The 19049-nt window shown below is 43.7% G+C and overlaps 1 protein-coding gene across 4 annotated transcripts in view; it reads right to left on the reverse strand.

The window, feature by feature from the left end:
* zbtb16a (zinc finger and BTB domain containing 16a) overlaps window positions 1-19049 on the reverse strand; it is a 249716-nt gene that overhangs the window by 194810 nt on the left and 35857 nt on the right. The gene's annotated exons all lie outside the window — the stretch shown is intronic.

Genomic DNA, 19049 nt, shown 5'->3' on the forward strand with positions numbered 1-19049 from the left:
AGTGTGGCTCCAGAATTACTGTAAATGTTAAAATGTTGCCTCTGTCCAGGGTAATGATTTGTCGATGAGACATCAAGTTAGGTTGCTGACTTTGAAAGTGAGAGTTTCCAGGCTGAAATATCACCAGTGTCTCACAAATGATCTACTCTATCTTTCCTTCCCATTCAAAGATCATCTTGTAACTTTTTTTTTAAATGCTCATTTATCACAGCACCTGGGACTCGAACACATTTTCCAAACTGAAATGAAGCATCATCCAGTTCATGGTTTCCTCTGTGCCCCCGTCTCCATAATACTGACACGGCAACTTTCTGCAGTCATCCTCACCAACCCCAGCTCTTCAGAGTACCACAACCAAGCAAACATTCTTCATACGTAAGCCTGGGTAGTGCGTGTTAGGCTATTCCACTACATGCTGCATCACTGTCAAACCTAATCCTGATGACATGTTTTCCGTTTCCATGGGCAGAAATCAGCAGTGGGAATTTTGGCTGATCTTCACTCTCATTATCCCACGGACAAGGAGACTAAAGGCAGAGACAGTGGTGCGGTGGTCATGTCACTGGACAAGTAATTCAGAGGCCCAGGCTCATGCTCTGGGGACATGGGTTCAAATTTCACCACTGCAGTTGATGGAATTTAAATTCCGTTAATAAATCTGGAACATAAAACTAGTCTCAGAAAGGGTGACCATGACAACTATCATTGATTGTTGTAAAAACCCATTTGGTTCACTAATGTCCTTTAGGGAAGAAAATCCTCTGTACTTACCCGGTCCGGCCTACATGTGACTCTGGACCTGCAGCCATGTGGTTGACTCGTAACTGCTGTTAACTGGCCTCACAAGTCACTCAGTTCAAGGGCAATTAGGGATGGGCAACAAATGCTGACCATGCCAGTGACACCCACATCCCATGAAAGAATAAAAAATGACTCCCTCAGTTCAGAAACTAGCATCATTTCTGGTTCCTGCACTTTCCCTAAACCAGAAATTTTTGCAAATATTTGAGAGCAAAAAAATGTAAAATTAGTTGCGCTCCAATATTCTTCACGTACCAGATTTTCCTTCCTCGTACACATCGCTAGGTGAATGAAGAGCAAGGCAGACAAAGCACACGCTTGTCGGTTTTGGCAGCTAGTTTTTCCTGGAACTAGTCACTATAGCCACTTGCCAGAGGCTATACTGCGAGGAAAGCTACTCCACATCAAGCACGGCTGACCAGATGGCTCTCCTGCTCTTACCACCTGTCATAGGAGCATTGGGAGGATTTACAGTTTGATAATCAAGTCCTTCAGTGGGACTCAGACCCGGAGCTTCTGGATCAGAGGCAGGGCACGTTACCCACTGTGCCACAAGACCGCCACCCACATTAAGTTAGTGCGTTTCAAAAATGCATGCTTTTGGAGATCCTGGAGTTATGAAGAGGTGCCAAATAAATGGCAAATCATTTTCTTTCCTCACTGGAAGAGCACTCGTATGAACGTTGGGCGAGAAGAGGGTTGAGCCCACTTGTGATATCTCCTCAATCAAGCAGCCTCCCAACGCTCTCTGTTCAGATTCACTCAAAGAAAGGCCTCTGAAGAAAGGATTAACTCAGAATTAGCCCGGTGGGAACCAGTGCCATCAGGAGAAGAGAAAAATAAACTGTGGGAGGTGGGGTGGGGGGGAAGAATATAAAATATGAAAAATGATGGTGATACCTTTCCCATTCTTCCGCACCCAAACGGAAACAGGATTCAGAAATACTTCCTCACACCAAGCAAATAGGCTATTTAAGATGAGCACCCCTTTAACTTTAAATATACCTGGGGTAAAGTGGAGTGCTATGTACCTTTAAGACAATGTAGTTAATTGTCCACTTGACTGTATTGACCAAATGCTACACAGCACAGGCTGCTTTAGTAACTAAGTCTAGAGCTGGAGGTGATTCTAGAAGTACACATGGTGTTAGCGCTCTGTTCTTAGTTCCAATAAACCACCAGTGTTTGTTCAGTTAATCGCTGTCTCTGTCTATATTGTTTCAAACACTAACTAATGTGCTAATATCAAGGGCACAGCTAGCGTTCACCAGACAAAGTGAACCTGATAACCAAAAACATAAAAATACCTTCAACCAGGTTGCAACATGGAATTCACGAGGTGTTCAGTTTTATAGTGTTAGCCTTGGCTCAATTAGTAGCACGTGTTCATCGGAGTCAGAAGGATGTGATTTCAAGTCCCACTCTAAAACTGGAGTACAAAACCTAGGGTGACACTCCAGGAGCTGTACTGAGAGACTGCTACACTGTCAGAGATGCTGTTTTTTGGACGAGACGTTAAATTGAGGCCCTCTTTGCCCTTTCAGGTGGATCCCATATAAAAGACCCCATTGACAGCATTGTTTTTGTTTGGGTAAGTGACACTTTTATTTTTCTATAGTTACAGTGAGAGGGAGCAAGTCTCGAGGAATGTGTCAAAAAAAAACACACACATAGGTGCACGCACATGGGGTCAAAAACCCCCTTTTGCAAACAATTTAGATAAACTATTGGAATTACTCCAGTCGATCAGCACTTGATAAAAGATAAAGGCAAGTAAACTTTTCGAGTTAGGATTCTGCCTCAGGTCCACAACAACAGCCCAGCATCTTTTACTTTAGGACTTCAGCATATCTTTGCCTCTCTGCAAAGTTCTCGTTTTTTTCTGCACACTGGGCTGAAGAGGCTACATTAATATTTCAAAAAGTTAACTTTTTAAATAGCTCGAGAGTCAACCGACATACGATACTTTGCCCTTTTAACAAAATGAACAACAAAAAAAGGTAACCCCTGCCATTGCAATTTACTTTTTTTAAAATATAAAAAAAAAGCCAGTTAATTAAGAGAGTTTCCCGAATACTATAATTGAATCTTGCACTAATTTTCTGACTGGACAATGACGGCATTCTGAAAGCTGTACAATTTTGACAAAAGGTGGTCGATATATTTGAGGGAATTTGACCTTTGCTCTTGCACAGATACTTGATGCAGCCCCCTCCCCCCTCTCTGAGGCCCATTGTCCTGTCCCAAATGGAGCCCCTCACCCTCGTCAGGCCTGGCTGCCCTGTACAATGAGTTGCTTCGGTCCATTTTGGAGCCACGCACCCCCCCCATCCCCCCCTTACCGTCCCCCAAACCCTCCCCTGTGCACTGTGCTCCCAATCCCATAAAGGCCTGACTGAGCAAACACAGTGCCCTTTCCACATGGCCTCCCAGGCTCCCATTTCAGCTCAGCAATGAAAAGGACTACTGTAAATAAGAGAGGCCTCTTTGACCTGCCATTGTCTGCTCTCAAACCCCTGCATCCACCCTACTGTAACACAGCCACACTCTACACAATGAACTCACTGATGGCTGTGCTAACCTTTGCCTGTGAGTGGTACACCCATAGTTTCAGGATAAAAAAAAAGGCACTGTCAAAGGACTCCCTCTCCACTGCGCGCTCAAACTACTGGAGTGGGTTCTGTGGTGACAAAGTCCCATGAAAATTTTTCTTTTTCAAAAAGAAAAGCTAAATTATAATCATCAGTTAGAAATTGTTCTTGTACTATTAAAAATATCTCATTTCTTTCAACAAGAGCCTGTGTAAATTAAAACTATAATATCTATTTTAACAGTCAAGTTTAAAGAATGTGACTAAATAAGCAAAGTTTTAACAGTTCAGTCCAAAGGAATAATGGATGAATGAAACATTTCTTCATTTTTTTTTTAAAAATCACATTCAAATTTATAAAAGGGGTCCAAATTTGGCTATCCATGGCTCTGGAAATATAAAAGCAGTTCACCCCAGGAGTTAAAATTGCATTTCTCCAATCCAAACCCAGAACTGGTCACTAGTTCATTAAGCGTTTCAGTTAGGCTATTAGTTTCAAGATGGGCTGTGCAGAAATTGCGACTCATCATCACTGTTGTGGTCACTTTGACAAACGGACCACAGGAGTCTCAGGTACAGGTCACGATCATTTATTCGTGCAGTTGCAAGGAGAGAACCATCCCAATGCAGCTCGAGGTAGCACTCTGCTAAATTACAAGTGTTCACCATATTTATACATTATTGGTCACGTACAAGAACATTCTCCAGATTCCGATCTCATCAACATATAGGTTTACATTAAACAGGCATCTCTGGTAACAGGTACATGCATCGTATGTCCCTGTTTTCACCCAGGCAGAGACCTTCCCTCCCATCTAAGCTGGGACCATCTGTCCCTTCCCCTATCTGTTGAAGAGCACACTTAATCTTGGTTGTTTTCCAACCTAAGTCTCCAGTCCAACTCCCAGGACCTTGCTGGTGATTTTAAACCCTGAGGGTGTACAAAGTTTGGGGGTGTACAAAGTTTGAGAGTGTATAAGGTTCATCTGGTTTAACTATTTAATTATTGATTTATTGGTTTGTGATGGCCCACCTATAGATTCTAATTTAAGTAACTCATTCCCTGATAATGAATTCTCCCTTACCATAAATTCTCATTTATTTTCTTCCCCCCTAACAGTCACCTTCGGGGAGCCAACCTCTCCCTAACCCTCATGGTGTTTTTATATTGCCAGAGATTCGTCAGCGAGGAGCCTTTCTATCCGTCAAAGTTCTGTTTGGTGCTCTGGACTCTGTCCGGCTCTACGCCCTGAGTGGATTTCATAGAAACTGGCAGCAACAGATAAACATTTACTCGGACGCAGTCCATTCAAAACTGGCAATTGCAATATCTATTTCCCAGCTGGACATTAGGCTGTAGGACTGCACGAGTGACTGAGCCGCCAATCTCCATCTTAGAAAAAAGGATAGGGAGAGGCCACTGAAGAAAAGGCGCAAAAAAAAAATGATTGATGGAGGACGATGCCAGAACTGAGAAGTTATAACTTGGGAAAGATTGAACAGGCTGGAGCTCTTTTCTAAAGGAAGGGAGCGATGATGAGTGACTTGATAGAGGTCTTTCACGAAGGGGTTCACCAGGGCAGATATAGGGATGATGCTTCTATTTGTGGGGAGTCAAAACCTAGGGCCTTAAATATAAAACAGGTCACTAATAAAATCGAGAAAGGGAATTCAGGAGAAACTTCCTTCCCCGGAGTGTGGTTAGAGTGTAGAACCGGGTAACAAATGGAGTGGTCGAGACAAATACTAATGGATGAATTTAAAAGAAGCGAGCTCAGAGGGAGAAAGAAATAAGAGGGTTTAGTTTATGCTTCCACCCCAGTGTAAACCCATTGGATACGTAGATTAACAGGACACAGCCAAAGAAGGAACAAACCTAGTTCCTGAGCGTACACAAAAAAAAAAAAATGGGGCCTGAAAATGGAAAGGAGAGAGAAAGAGAAAGCGACAGCACCACAGGGCAAGCCCAAATCCTTCAGATTGCACACTGTTTTAATTTCCCTCATGTAACGGACAAGCATTGCAGGCAGCCACTTGATCTGGGAATTGTACAAAGTAGAAAGGAAGTTTTAAACCAGCAGGGGGAAACAATTTAGTGTGGAAGAGGATTTTGCCAACCCCTCCAAACTGCACCATACTCATTAAGCACCAAGAGGCGAGTACAATCGCACTCTCTAAATCAGAAACAGACTGAAGGCTACCATTAAATTGGCCAGAAAGACAGTTTCCATATTTAATCATTCAAAACAGAAGTGAATATTTCGAGAGCAGGTGGAACATGTGAATTTAATGGAAAATTCTAACCTTTCATTCTTTTCCTCTGCACAATAGCCAAAGCGCTAAGCTTGTTTAGAAGGGTAATCCCCTATACAGCTAATCAGATCCCTGCCCCCACAGCCCAGGCCGCACACAGATCAGGTAACAGTGTTTATCAATTCTGCTTACTAACTGTACTGAAGCTTGGTTTCAGAAGTAAATTCGTTAAGAAAGGAAGGGGGTTGGGGGGGGAGACAATTGGTCCTTGTCCTTGGCCCTAGTCACCTGACCATTGTACTAGGGTGAGCAAATACGGGCTGGATTACAGCAGTATCGGACTCTGCACAATAAAGCATTGTGCGGCACTGTGATCTTTCTGCCTTTCCCCCCACCCCCCACCCCCCCCACCAACCCAAGAATGGCCTGTTTCCACAGATACATCATGCCTGTCAATCGCTCTTAGACTCACTCAACCTTCCCCGAGGTGTCAGTTAGACAAAGATTTTCTATTTTGTGGTAGGGTTGAGATACTGTGCCTTGCTATGCCGCTAGCAATGCTCATTGGTGTGTGTACACACACACACACACACACATATACAAACCCTTGCACGTGGTTCGGCCTGATTGGCTTCACTTCCATATGAAGAAGGGGCAGGAGTAGGCCATTCAGCCCCTCGAGCCTGCTCTATCGCTTAAGGTCATGGCTGATCTGGCAGTAACCTGAAATCTGCATCCCACCTACCCCTGATAACCCATCACCCCCTTGCTTACCAAGAATCTATCCACCTCTGCCTTAAAAATATTCAAAGACTCTGCCTCCACCACCTTTTCAGGATGAGTTCCAAAGACTCCAGAGCCTCAGAAAAAATTTCACCTCATCTGTTTTAAATGGGCGGCCACTCATTTTTAAACAGTGACCCCCTAGTTCTAGATTCCTCCACAAGAGGAAACATCCTCTCCACATCCACCCTGTCAAGACCCCTCAGGAGCTTATATGTTTCAAATCAAGTTCACGTCCATGTTCAGTGTTGCTCCAAGCACACGCGTAGGCTGTTGCAGGAGCTGAAAGCAAAATATTGCAGATGCTGGAAACCTGAAATGAAAACAAAAAAAAATGCTGCAAAAATTCAGCAGGTCTGGCAGTGGCTGTGGAGGGAGAAACAGCATTAACGTTTCGAGTCCGTATGACTTTAGCTCTGAAGAAGGGTCACACGGACGCGAAACATTAACCCTGTTTCTCTCTCCACAGATGCTGCCAGACCTGCTGAGCTTTTCCAGCAGTGTGTGCTTTGGTTGTGCTGCAGGAGCTGGCTGCTTCAAGTTCAAAGGCCTAATGGAACTCTACAGATCAAGGCTGATGCCCTGACTGCCTGTTCAAGTGAACGCAAACAAATCCCACGGCACTAACCGGAAGAGCACCCCTCCCCTCGAACATCACCACAAATAAATCACTCATTTCACTGCTGTTAATGAGGCCTTGCTGTGCACAAATTGGCAGCTGTGCTTCCTGCATAATAATGACAAGATTTCAAAAGTGATGAATTGATTGTGATACGCCTTATTATATCCCAGGGATGTGACACCAGTTCTAAAATAGAAACTCGTTTAGTTTGCCCTGAAGACAAACTTGTATTTGAAAATTGGAAAAGTAGCATAATATTTAAAATGGAGAGAGGGATCTGGGTGTCCTGGTCCATGAATCTCAAAAAGTATGCAGGTACGCTAAGTGATTAGGAAGCCGAATGGAATGTTGTCATTTATTGCAAGAGGAATTAAATATAAAAGGTAGGGATGTTTTGCTACAACTGTACAGGGCATTGGTGAGACCACAGATAGAATACTGTGTACAGTTTTGGTCTCCTTATTTAGGGAAGGATATAAATATGCCGGAAGCAGTTCAGAGAAGGTTCACTCGACTGATACACTGGATTGCCTGGGGTGGGGAGGGGTGGTGTGTGGGGGGAGGAGTGGTGTGTTGGGGGGGGTTATCTTAAGAGGAAAGGTTGAGCAGGTTGGGCCTATATCCATTGGCGTTTAGAAGAATGAGAGGTGATCTTATTGAATCATATGAGATCCTGAGGGGTCTTGACTGGGTGGGTGTTGAAAGGGTGTTTTCCCCCTTGTGGGGGAGACTAGAACTAAGGGACACAGTTTAAAAATAAGGGGTCCCCCATTTAAGATGGAGATAAGGAGACATTTTGTTCTCTCAGAGGATCGTGAGACTTTCAGAACTCTCTTCCCCAGAGACAGCAGTAGAGGCAGGGTCATTAAATATTTTAAGGCAGAAGCAGATTGACTCCCTTGTTAGTCAAGCATCTATGATTATTGGGGGATGTGGAAATATGGAGTAGGGGTCACAATCAGATCAGCCATATATGGCGGAGCAGACTCGAGGGGCCGATTGGTCTACTCCTGCTCCTAATTTGTTTGTTAGTGTTCATGTAGCGCCTTCCACATTCCAAAGCCCCTTGCAGCCAATTATGTGCTGTCTGTAACTGAAATATGGTAATATTGTAATGTAGGAAACACAGCAGCTGATGTGCACAGAGAGATAAACGACTAGTTGATTTTTGTTTTGGGGGTGGTGGGCGGTAATTGGTTGAGGCCTAAATATTGGCCAGGATACAAGGGAGAACACCCCCACTCTCCTTTGAAATAGTGCCATGGGATCTTTTATGTTCACTCGAGGGGGCAGACAGGGCCTCCGTTTAACATCTCATCTGAAAGACAGCACCTCTGAATGTGCAACACTCCCTCTGTAGCGCATTGAAGTGTTGGCCTTAGTTAATTGATAGAGAGAAACGGCTTCCATCGGTGGAAGGGTCGAGAACTGGGGGACACAGATTTAAGGCAATTGGCAGAAGTCCCAAAAGCAACATGAGGAAAAACTGCTTTCCACAGCAAGTGGTTAGGATGTGGAATGCACTGCCTGAAAGGGTGATGGAGGTAGATTCAATCATGGCTTTCAAAAGAGAATTTATTTCTGCAGGGGTGGAGCACTAACTAAAATGTTTTTGCAGAGAGTCAACATGGTCTCGATGGGTTAAATGGCCTCCTTTGCTACTGTAACAATTCTATGATTCTATGTGCTTAAGTCTCTGGAGCGGCTTTGAACCCAGCTCGACTGACAAAAGTGCTTAATTGCTTTGAAAATGTTATTCTCGATTCCCATTCTTTGCCAGGTTACTTTCACTGTGATCACTATGAAGGACATAAACAAACGGAGTCGTGAATAAATCCAAGGCTGCACTTGTTGTCAATGCTGCGCACACACTGTTCTAGTGCTTTACTCCGTTAGCCGTTGCGAGCGACAGAGCAGGCATCAGCCAAGACCAAAGATGGCGTCGCTCATATCATCACGGCTGAGTTTTAGGTGGCGTCCTTTCAACTCCTAATTGAAGCAGATTGGCTGGAGCCCCAGTTGAGATGAGGCAGGGAGGGCGGAATGGGGTTGGAGGGCGAGGAGGAGGAGGGGGATGGGGTGAGGAGCTGGGGGACAGGGTGAGGAGGAGGGGGAGCGGGTGAGGAAGGGGCTGGAGGGAGATGGGGGCGAGGACAATGGTGTTGGCGTACAAGAGTTGACTTCACCGCGGAGGACGCACTGACGTCATTGACGCATGCACGTAAGGGCTTTGGCAGGCTGGGCGCAGTGGAGTGGAGGTGACATTGGATTTCTGCACCTACGCAGACCAGTGCTCCTGCGCAGACTGATATCAGTGCCCATCTTGCGTTGGCAAGAGACTGTGTAAATTCAACAGGGAATTCATAAAATAGAGAAAGACCTGAATTTATGTCAGGCCTTTCACAACTTAAGGTCATCTCAAAGCACTTTACAGCCAAATAAGTAGTTTTGGCATGCAGTCGCTGTTGTAATGTAAGCAACACAGCAGCCAATTTGTACACAGCAAGCTCCTGTAAACAGCAGCGTAATAATGATTAGATAATCTTTTTCAGATGTTGATTGAGGTATAAGTATTGGCCAGGACACTGGGGAGAACTCCCCTCTTCTTCTTCAAAATAACACTATGGGATATTTATCTTCTACGTTGAGAGGGTAAGGGGCCTCAGTTTAATGTCTCATCCAAAAAACAGCACCTCCAGCAATGCAGCACTCCTTCAGTACTGCACAGAAGTTCAGCAGAAACCCAGAGAGTGGAGTTGAGGTGAACAGCATAGATACATTTGAGGAAGTTAGATAAAGAAATGAGGAAAAATGAAACAGGATATGCTGGTTAGGATGAACTAAGGTAGGGTAGGTGGAGGTTCACATTGAGCATACAGAATGGCATAGACCAGATGAGCTGAATGGCCCATTTCTATTTTATAAATAAGTAATTCTCTGTTAAAAAAAAATTAGTTAGCCCATCACCCTTAGGCTCAAAACACAAAGGGCCACATAGGCATGGGTCTGTGAAGCTGCTGCATTAATCAGGAGAGGAACGACACTGGAGACACAACAAAGGAGTCACTTGCCACATCAATGCAACTCTTAACCTTTGACCTGCCAACCATGGAACTATGGACAAATCAGACATTGCATTTATGGAGCCAGGCCATTTCACAACCTCTTGGCCAAATTTAGTTGTGTCTGGCTGACATATGCTTAATCAAACATTAGATGCTCCAACCTCCAAGATGGCAGTACAGAGTTCAAGTGATAAACTAAACACTGACAAACGTAATATCAGGAATGGTTATTGCAACAGACACATTTGCCAGGAGTCAGAGTACATCTTATTTATACATTCTTTATTACAGCATTCCCATCACATTCAGGAACCTTTTTGACCTTCACCTAGAGACTTTGAGGTGACCAATTCTATAAAACAAAATTTCAGTCGTTGTCTCTCTCACTGCAATCCTTTGTTTGTTTTGGGATAATCCATAGTTCCGAAAGGATTAATAAACTATGTAATCACCAACAGGAAAAAAAGCTGCTAATATTTACTGCCCTATGAAATGTTCCAATGTTTTTTTGCCTAATATAGTAATGAGTGGTTTATTAAACATAGAATGATACAGCACAGGAGGTCACCATTCATCCCTGCCAGAACTATCCAATTAGTCCTACTTCCCTGCTCTTTCCCTATAACCCTGTATCTTTCTTCTCCTTCAAGTATTGATCCAATTCTGTCTTGAAAGTTATTATTGAATCTGCTTCTGCTGTCTTTTGAGGCAATATGTTCGAAATCTTTGTAATTATTAGCAATAAACCACATTTTTGTGGTTCAAAACAATTTATAGTTTAGCAAGACAGTACAAGTAGTTATGTATGCTGAAAGAAGGAATTTCTGTCTTCTGTTTTCATCGTACCACTCCAGAGGGTACTGGATCGAGTTTCAAAGACCCCAGCCACTGCTTGTACCAAGTGACTAGTCAACCATGAAGCAAATCAGTGTCCGAGTGTAAATGGATTTCCACTTTCTAGCAAGATTGCCTAGTTACCAATCACGAGTAGAAACCCTGGACGATCGCTTGGCTATGAATTGAATTGAATATCCTACGAGTGCTCATTGCCTGCATTTAGACATGGGAAGTGACCACTTGAGCAAAAAAACTGGTGATCCAAGTGGAGCTATAGACCATAAAAAGGTACAATGAACAGAGATAGGAGAGTATTGGACAAAAGACCACAGGCAAGTGCTATGATGTTGATGTGGTGTTTCTAGCAATAATCTCCAAGATTTTATAGGCAGAATATAATCCTGGAGCAGTAGAAGCTGATCATCAAAAGACTGGAGCTGAGATATGTTGGTTTAAAAATATAAAGCAGAATTACTTATGAACAAATCAGATGAATAGCAAATTAATTTAGCTTATTCTGCTACTTGCTTGAACAACTTCCCTGAAAATACTTAACACTTTAGGCCCAAAGTTAGTCTTCAGCTTAAAATGGTCAGATATTTATTCAAAACCATAAATGCCCAGCTAGTTTCCCTTTCTGCAGTTTTCTCAAGCCTTACTCGTTCAAAGTTGTGAAGGGTAGGGGCTGAACAGTAACTCAGACTCTCTCTCTCTCTTACCTTTCGACTTGCTCTTGGGAGTTATGGCTTGTCGCAACTCTCCATGTGGCTGTGAGTGCAGTAGTAGAGAGTTGGGAAGGGGAAAATACTCATGCATTCAGGTCTAGGACTTTGATCCCAGAGGCAAGGCTGCTACCATTAATTCATGGCTGGCATAACAAGCAACTTTCTTTCTTACAAATTGTGAAAAGAGATGGTGGGGATGTGCAAAAGGGAGATAACTCACCAAAAAAAAATTTAAATAGACACTAGTTATATTGTCAATAGTTGCACCATATCACATGCAAGGCAATCTGTTGGAAGAGCTACATCTTAAGGCAATCTTTTCTCTTTTAACGAATCTGTGCAATATTGCTCCAGCGGAGGTCTAGAACACTCAGACATTCTGTTTCTTCACCTCTTACTTCCTTATCTAACCACAAATGTACAGGTTCTGTGTCATAAAGCATAATACACTGTTTCACAACAGCACCTTTACTAGTTGGAGGCCTAAATCCCCATTGAGGTTTGCAGTTGCCGTTCAGTGCTGAAGAGAAACCAGCGAAGAACTTAAAACTGTTGTTGCACAACGGCACAACCTTATCTCTGGTCCTTGAATTCAGCTCGCAATATCTGCACTACTTAGACAAACCACATTCTATAACTAGTCCGGGTTACCAGATTAACTGCCTCATCACAATCTTACAAAACACACGTGCAGCTGTGCATTGGCCAGTACATAGAATTTTTATCTTGAACCTAGAAAGTAAGTGATAATGGGAAACAACCTGAGGTTTTTTTTTGCAACACGCCATTAATGGTGTAAACCCACATTTAAATATTTTTATATTTACCCTATTTTCACTCTTGCCTCAAAACAAATAAAACACCACAACCCATCCCAACCCCACACCCAGGCACCAATTTCTCTTCCGCCCTGACCTACTCTCAATGCGTTGCTCTCTTCCCCACCAATGGTTTTATTTGCTTTGGGTGTCTGTACTCTAAGGAACATATCTTTTTATTTCCTGGTGGACTGTCGTAAAATTACAATGGCTGAAGTTGAAAGACATGTCCACTGGAAAAGGATGAGATATATTTTTTTTTACAATGTTACAGTCCTGGAACAGAGTGTGCTATGAAAGACAGGATGGTGCCGGAAAGGAGTCCCAGACCAAGGGAGCTGCCTGACAGCAATATTTTAATTGGCTCCTATCCAGGTGACCAGGGTTGTGTGTGAGGGCAGTGAGCAGAATAGCTCCTAGCCTGAAAGGAACAAGACCTAAAACCTCTTTCTCCTGTGTGTGGAAGATTCCAGTAATTCCACAATAATAGCTAGCTGTTTTCATTTCCTCCTCATATCCCTATAATCTGCTCTCTCTTTGAAAACCCCTGTTAAGAGGCAAAGGGGAAAATCACTGTTAGAGACATTGAAAGGCAAGTGCTCAACCAGTGAACTACACACAAAGTGCTGGAAGACAACCTTGTGTCATCAACAAGAACTGAGAGGAATTTGGAAGACATCAATCCATGGAATCCTCTATCCCGGATTGGTGCTATTGAACTGTTTTATTTCACCCTTAAAATACAGAGTGTGTACATACGTGTACGTGCACACATGTGTGTGGATTTAACGGGTAAAGTTAAGTTATAGTGTTAGAAATATTAACTGCTAACTTCTTTCTTTTGCCACTGGTTAAAGACAATTTATTCAATAAACAGTTAATTACTTATCAAGTTCACAAACCCGGTACTCGTATTCTGTTACCCTAAATTAAACCAGTTAAGTAGAACTGGGGCAATTTGGTTGTTCAGTCAAACTTTTCACATTTGTCGTGGCTCAGGGAACAGTGGGGCTGATATTACAGCGCACTATCCCCAGTGAGGCGTGACAGCACCTCGACATCTTGTTCAATTCTGCAAAAAACGGTGTGGAGAGTTGAGACTTTGATGTAGCTTTGGAACATTGCTGCTACTCATTCAAGTTCAAATCCTGATCTCCGTTGACATTCCCACATAGAATTCCTAGGATCTTGTCTTACTACAGTGCTGTGAAGCGTCTTGGGACGTTTCATAATATTAAAGGCACTATATTGACAACAGAAGAGGAGTTCAGTCCACAAGTGACACTTGATCCAACTAGCTACAAAACCTTTCTCCATCTTGGATATGGTCCCCACATAGTTCAGTTGACGCTTTGTAGGATTGTATATCTATTGTTGGCCACGCTTTTTTTTTCCCCCAATGTGAAGAGTCTCAGGCGATTGTTGGGTTTCATCTCAGTCTGTGCACTTTGAACTTTGGCATTACCCCTCATCCTCAGGAACCGGGGTTCGTCATACGCCCCAGCCCCTGCCCTCCCAACCCAGTTCTCTCTGCTCCCAAATGCAGAGACTTGTGTTATGCTACCCTGGGGATGCAAAAGAAAGTGGAGTTTGTGGCACATTTGCAGGCTCAGCACAAATTTCAATGAATCGCTAACCACTCTAGCATCAATAAAACAGACAAGTGTTACAATTGACCGAGAGGCTAGAGGTGAGGAAAGCAACAGCTGTCAGGCGGGAACCTTTTTCTGTGCCTTTTCCCAAACATTAAGCACCGTTCTAGCACTTCAGTGATCAATGGGTGTTTTCTGGCAAGTGCTCTAAAGGTGATCTCGATCAATAGTAAAAACCACTCGGGAGTTCAGAGCGTTTTTAAATTGTGTGGGTTTTTCTGTTGTAAGAATGATGGACCTTTTGGGCGTGCAGTGGTCATCCACATGTAGAGTGTTAATCCTCCATTCAAATTTCTGTATCCGAATTCACCCACTAGCCCCATGCTCCGCAAGAGGCCAGAATTGGAAGAGCACCATGATGTCAGAGGGCCGTAGGGAGGTAGAAATATGATGGGGCGGAGCCATGGAGGGAGTCGAAAACAAACTGAGGAATTTTTAAAATCGAGGCATTGCTGGAACAGGAGCCAATATGGGTCGGCACGCACAGGGGTGATCACTGGCTTGATGCAAGTTAGGATTTTAAGAGTTAGGGTTTTGGATAAGCTCAAAATCACAAACATATCAGCCATACCACCCCGCCTCCCTCTCCCAACCCCCTCCCCGCTCATTGGCCAATATTGAGACATCAGCACAAACGAAGGATGAAGCCAGGAATCCTTCTAGTCTGAATGACCAGAATGCAGTAGCAACCAGGAGACAGAAAGGAGACAAGAAATGTTCAGCACAGCATTGCTGCTGCACTCAAGTTATAACATTTAACCTGCGTCCACACGTCAGAAATACCGATACCACATCACAACAACAATAAATCGCTTTCTACATGCATAGAATGATGATTAGAAAAGCAGAGTTAGAAAATTGTACAAGCGTTCGAATCAGTCCCCCAAACCTTGGATCCTTGACCTTCTGGAGGTCTGAAATTCTGCTATGATACCCGAAGATTTATTTAAAAAAGAATTTTGAAACAAATGGTGTCATAAGTGGGCCCCAGGCCACACTCTGCTTAGGTTTATAACTATTAAAGCCCATAAACCATGCAACCAAATTATTTCCCAGTCAAATCCATTATTAACATCAATAATCAGGTTATAACCCACAGCACCTAAATCGATAGGTCATATTCCATCAAAATTAGAAACAGGTTTTTTAAATATTTGTTATTCCTGTGCCTCCAGTTGTCAAGGTCCAGTGCTCTGGAATTCCCTCCATAAACCTTTCCGTGCCATGCACCTTCTTGAAGGTGTTCCTGAAAATGTATTTCTCTGAGCAAGACACCTAGCCTAACATGTCCTTATGTAGCTCAGTGTCAGTCGGTGTCAAGTGTCTGCCCAATAATTGTTGTGAAACACCTTAATACATTTTAACTGTGTTACATATGCTATATAAATACAAATTGCTGCAGTGTTAATTGGAGATAATGTTCACCTCAGGCTTTTAAATGTATATTGGACATAACTTTTTTTTGCCCTAGGGTTAGTTGTTTGCTGTTTAGCCCGAAGATTGGTTGATATTGGACTTGTTAAATTATATTGTCCTTGAGCCTGAGGATGTATGATCTGATATTTATGATGTCAATCCATGTCCACAGAACACAGTGAAAACAATTCAACCAATCTTCTGAAGCCAGGCTGGATGTAAAAGTCCTCCTGGAATTATCTCCCCTGCACCATCGGGACTACATTCCCTTCTCCCTATTAGAATTCCACAAGCCCCTGGCCTCATTTTAATCAGCCTTCTATAAACTAATTCCCAACAGCCATATCTCATCTCCTCCTCTCCTTCCCTAGGTAACGTCCTCGATTATTTGTGGGTCACCAACCTCAGCTCATACCGTGAATTTACTGCAGGGCAGGGCAAGGAGAAAGGCCCCAAGTCTACCTCAGCCAGAATGGATATCACATTGTTGGCGTTTATTCTGAACCGCACTTTAACTTTCTAGCCAACTGAGCTAACCGACCCTCACCCCAAACCTCACTTCCACTCTCCATTCTTAATTTTTAAAGTCATTTTCTAAAACGTATCAATGAAACGCAAAAATCCTCCTAAACTCGGCCCAGTTCCAAAGCCTCTTCAATCAAGGGAGTCCACAAAACCACTTTTTAAAAAAAAAAAAATAATAAAACAAGCTGCACAGCCTTTGTTTCCCTTGATCTGCATTTAAACCACATACACAACACTGCGAGTCAGTCCTGAGGAAGGGTCTATACCCAAAACACATCGTCTGCTCCATCCACAAGTGCTGGCTGATCTGCTCTGTGTTTTCACTGTTTTAGATTACAAGCTTGTCAGTATTTTGTGGATTGTTCAATATTTGTCCTCTTGCCACAGTGGCATAAGTTTACGTTTGTTTCATATTGACCAGGTTATAGCCAAGGAAAGCACCAGCGCAAACTGACCTGAGCCAGTGTTACACTTGCGGCCAGATTTTCTAAGCCAATACTTTAGTGGGGGGGGTGGTGAATGGTGTCTAGGTTCCTGTTCCTAATCTCCATCCACAATAGTCAATTTTTCCAGTCAGCCTGCTCTACCCGTCATCAGGTATACATCTGTATTAGCCCATCGCAAAACTTCTGCGTTTCAACATTTAAACCCCTAAAAAACTCAACAGCACTTCAATCGCAGTGTATCACATCGTGTAAATAAGCCCAAAGGAGATCCAGATCAATTAATACATTGAAACAATGGAGAATTTGGTGATGTATTATTTTGCATATTGAATTTTTACCTCAGGAGATGTGTTCCAAATAAAGTCAGACTGTTGGGCTGGAAATCACAGCGACGCACGAGCTGTAGCGGCAGGGGTGCCAAGAGGACACCAGAGCAGCACAGAATTTTAAAGCAGAGATGGAGACCATTCGGCCTGTGAGTACTAAACTGCCTCTCTGCAGGAGGAGGCTCCACAAATATCCCCATCCTCAATGATGGGGGAGCCCAGCACATCAGTGCAAAAGGTAAGGCTGAAGCATTTGCTACAATCTTCAGCCAGAAGTGCCAAGTGCACGATCCAACTCGGCCTCCTCCTGAGGTCCCCAGCGTCTCAGGTGCCAGTCTTCAGCCAATTCGATTCACTCTACATGATACCAAAAAACAGCTGAAGGCACTGGATACTGCAAAGGCAATGGACCCTCACAATATTCCGGCAATAGCACTGAAGACTTGTGCTCCAGAACTTGCCGTGCCCCTCTATCCAAGCTGTTCCAGTCCAGCTACAGCAAAGTGGAAAATTGCCACGGTTAGCCCTGTCCACAACAAGCAGGACAAACCTAACTTGGCCAATTACCGCTCCATCAGTCTACTCTCGATCAGCAAAGTGATGGAAGGGGTCATCTACTGTGCTATCATGCAGCATTTACTCAGCAATAACCTGCTCACTGACACACTATTCTTGACCTCATTGAAGCCTTGGTCCAAACATGGACAAAAGGGATGAACCCAAGAGATGATGCGAGAGTAATTGCCCTTGACATCAAGGCAGTATTTGACAGTGTGGCAACAAGGAGCCTTAGCAAAACTGGAATTAAGGGAATTAGGGGGAAAGCTCTCCACTGGTTGGAGTCATGCCTAGCACAAAGGAAGATGGTTGTGGTTGTGAATCTTTGGATTTCTCTACCTCAGTGGGTTGTGAATGCTTCATCACTGAATACATTTAAGGCTAGGATAGACAGATTTTTGGTCTCTCAGGGAATCAATGGTTATGGGGAATGAGCAGGGAGGTGGAGTTGAAGCCCAAGATCAGCCATGATCGCGCTGAATGGTGGAACAAACTCGACAGTCCATATGGTCTACTCTGCGCCTAATTGTTGTGTTCTTTCTGTTGATCGAGGTCAATCGTCGCAGCCCTGGGACATCACTGCAGGGGTTCCTTAGGGTAAAATCCTCAGCCCAGCCATCTTCAGCTGCTTCCTTCCACCATAAGGTCAGAAGTAGGGATATTCGCTGATGATTGCACAATGTTCAGCACCATTTACAACTCCTCAGATATCAAAGTAGTCCGTGTCCAAATGCAGCAAGACCTGGACAACTTTCAGGTTTGGGTTGAAAAGTGGCAAGTACCATTCACGCCACACAACACTCGAAGCTTGACACCAACCAGAACAAAGCAGCCCACTTGATTGGCACCACATCCACAAACATTCACTCCCTCCACCACCGACACACAGTGGCAGCAGTGTGTAACATCTGCAGGATGCGCTGCAGCAACTCACCAAGGCTCCTTAGGCAACACCTTCCAAACCCGTGACCTCTTAAACCAAGAAGGACAAGGGCAGCAGGTGCATAGGAGCACCACCACCTACAAGTTCCCCTCCAAGTCACACACCATCCTGACTTGGAAATATATCGCCGTTCCTTCACTGTCACTGGGTCAAAATCCTGGAACTCCCTCTCTAACAGCACTGTGGGTGTACCTACACCTCCTGGACTGCAGCAGTTCAGGAAGGCAGCTCATCACCACCTTCGAGGGCAATTAGGGATGAACAATAATTGTGGGCCTAGCCAGTGACACCCACATCCCATGAATGAATAAAAAGTTCAATCCCTCTCGGACCCATTGCCTTCCTCTTCCCCTTAAAAAATTCCCCCCCCCCACCAATACATATTCACCTAATTTTGTTGTCATCACTATTTCTGCTAGGGCCACATGCTAACGACCCGATATGTAGAAAAAAAATTCTGCCAGCCCCACTTTTTTGTTCTTTTAATCATAATTTCAAGTTACCAATTCACTGACCAGCTTGTCCCCATTTGCCTAATTTAAACATTAATTTAAAGCAGTCTCCTCTATTGTAATGAAAAGAGTCCCAGTCTCTCTCGCTTCTCCTCATAATTGAAGCATCTCATCCCACGTACCAACCAAGTCAAAGTATTCTGCACTCTTATGGCCTTTACCATCCTAATATAGGCA

Source organism: Cetorhinus maximus, chromosome 2 (genome assembly GCF_964194155.1).
Source record: "Cetorhinus maximus chromosome 2, sCetMax3.hap1.1, whole genome shotgun sequence".
In the NCBI taxonomy this organism is placed as follows: Eukaryota; Metazoa; Chordata; class Chondrichthyes; order Lamniformes; family Cetorhinidae; genus Cetorhinus; species Cetorhinus maximus.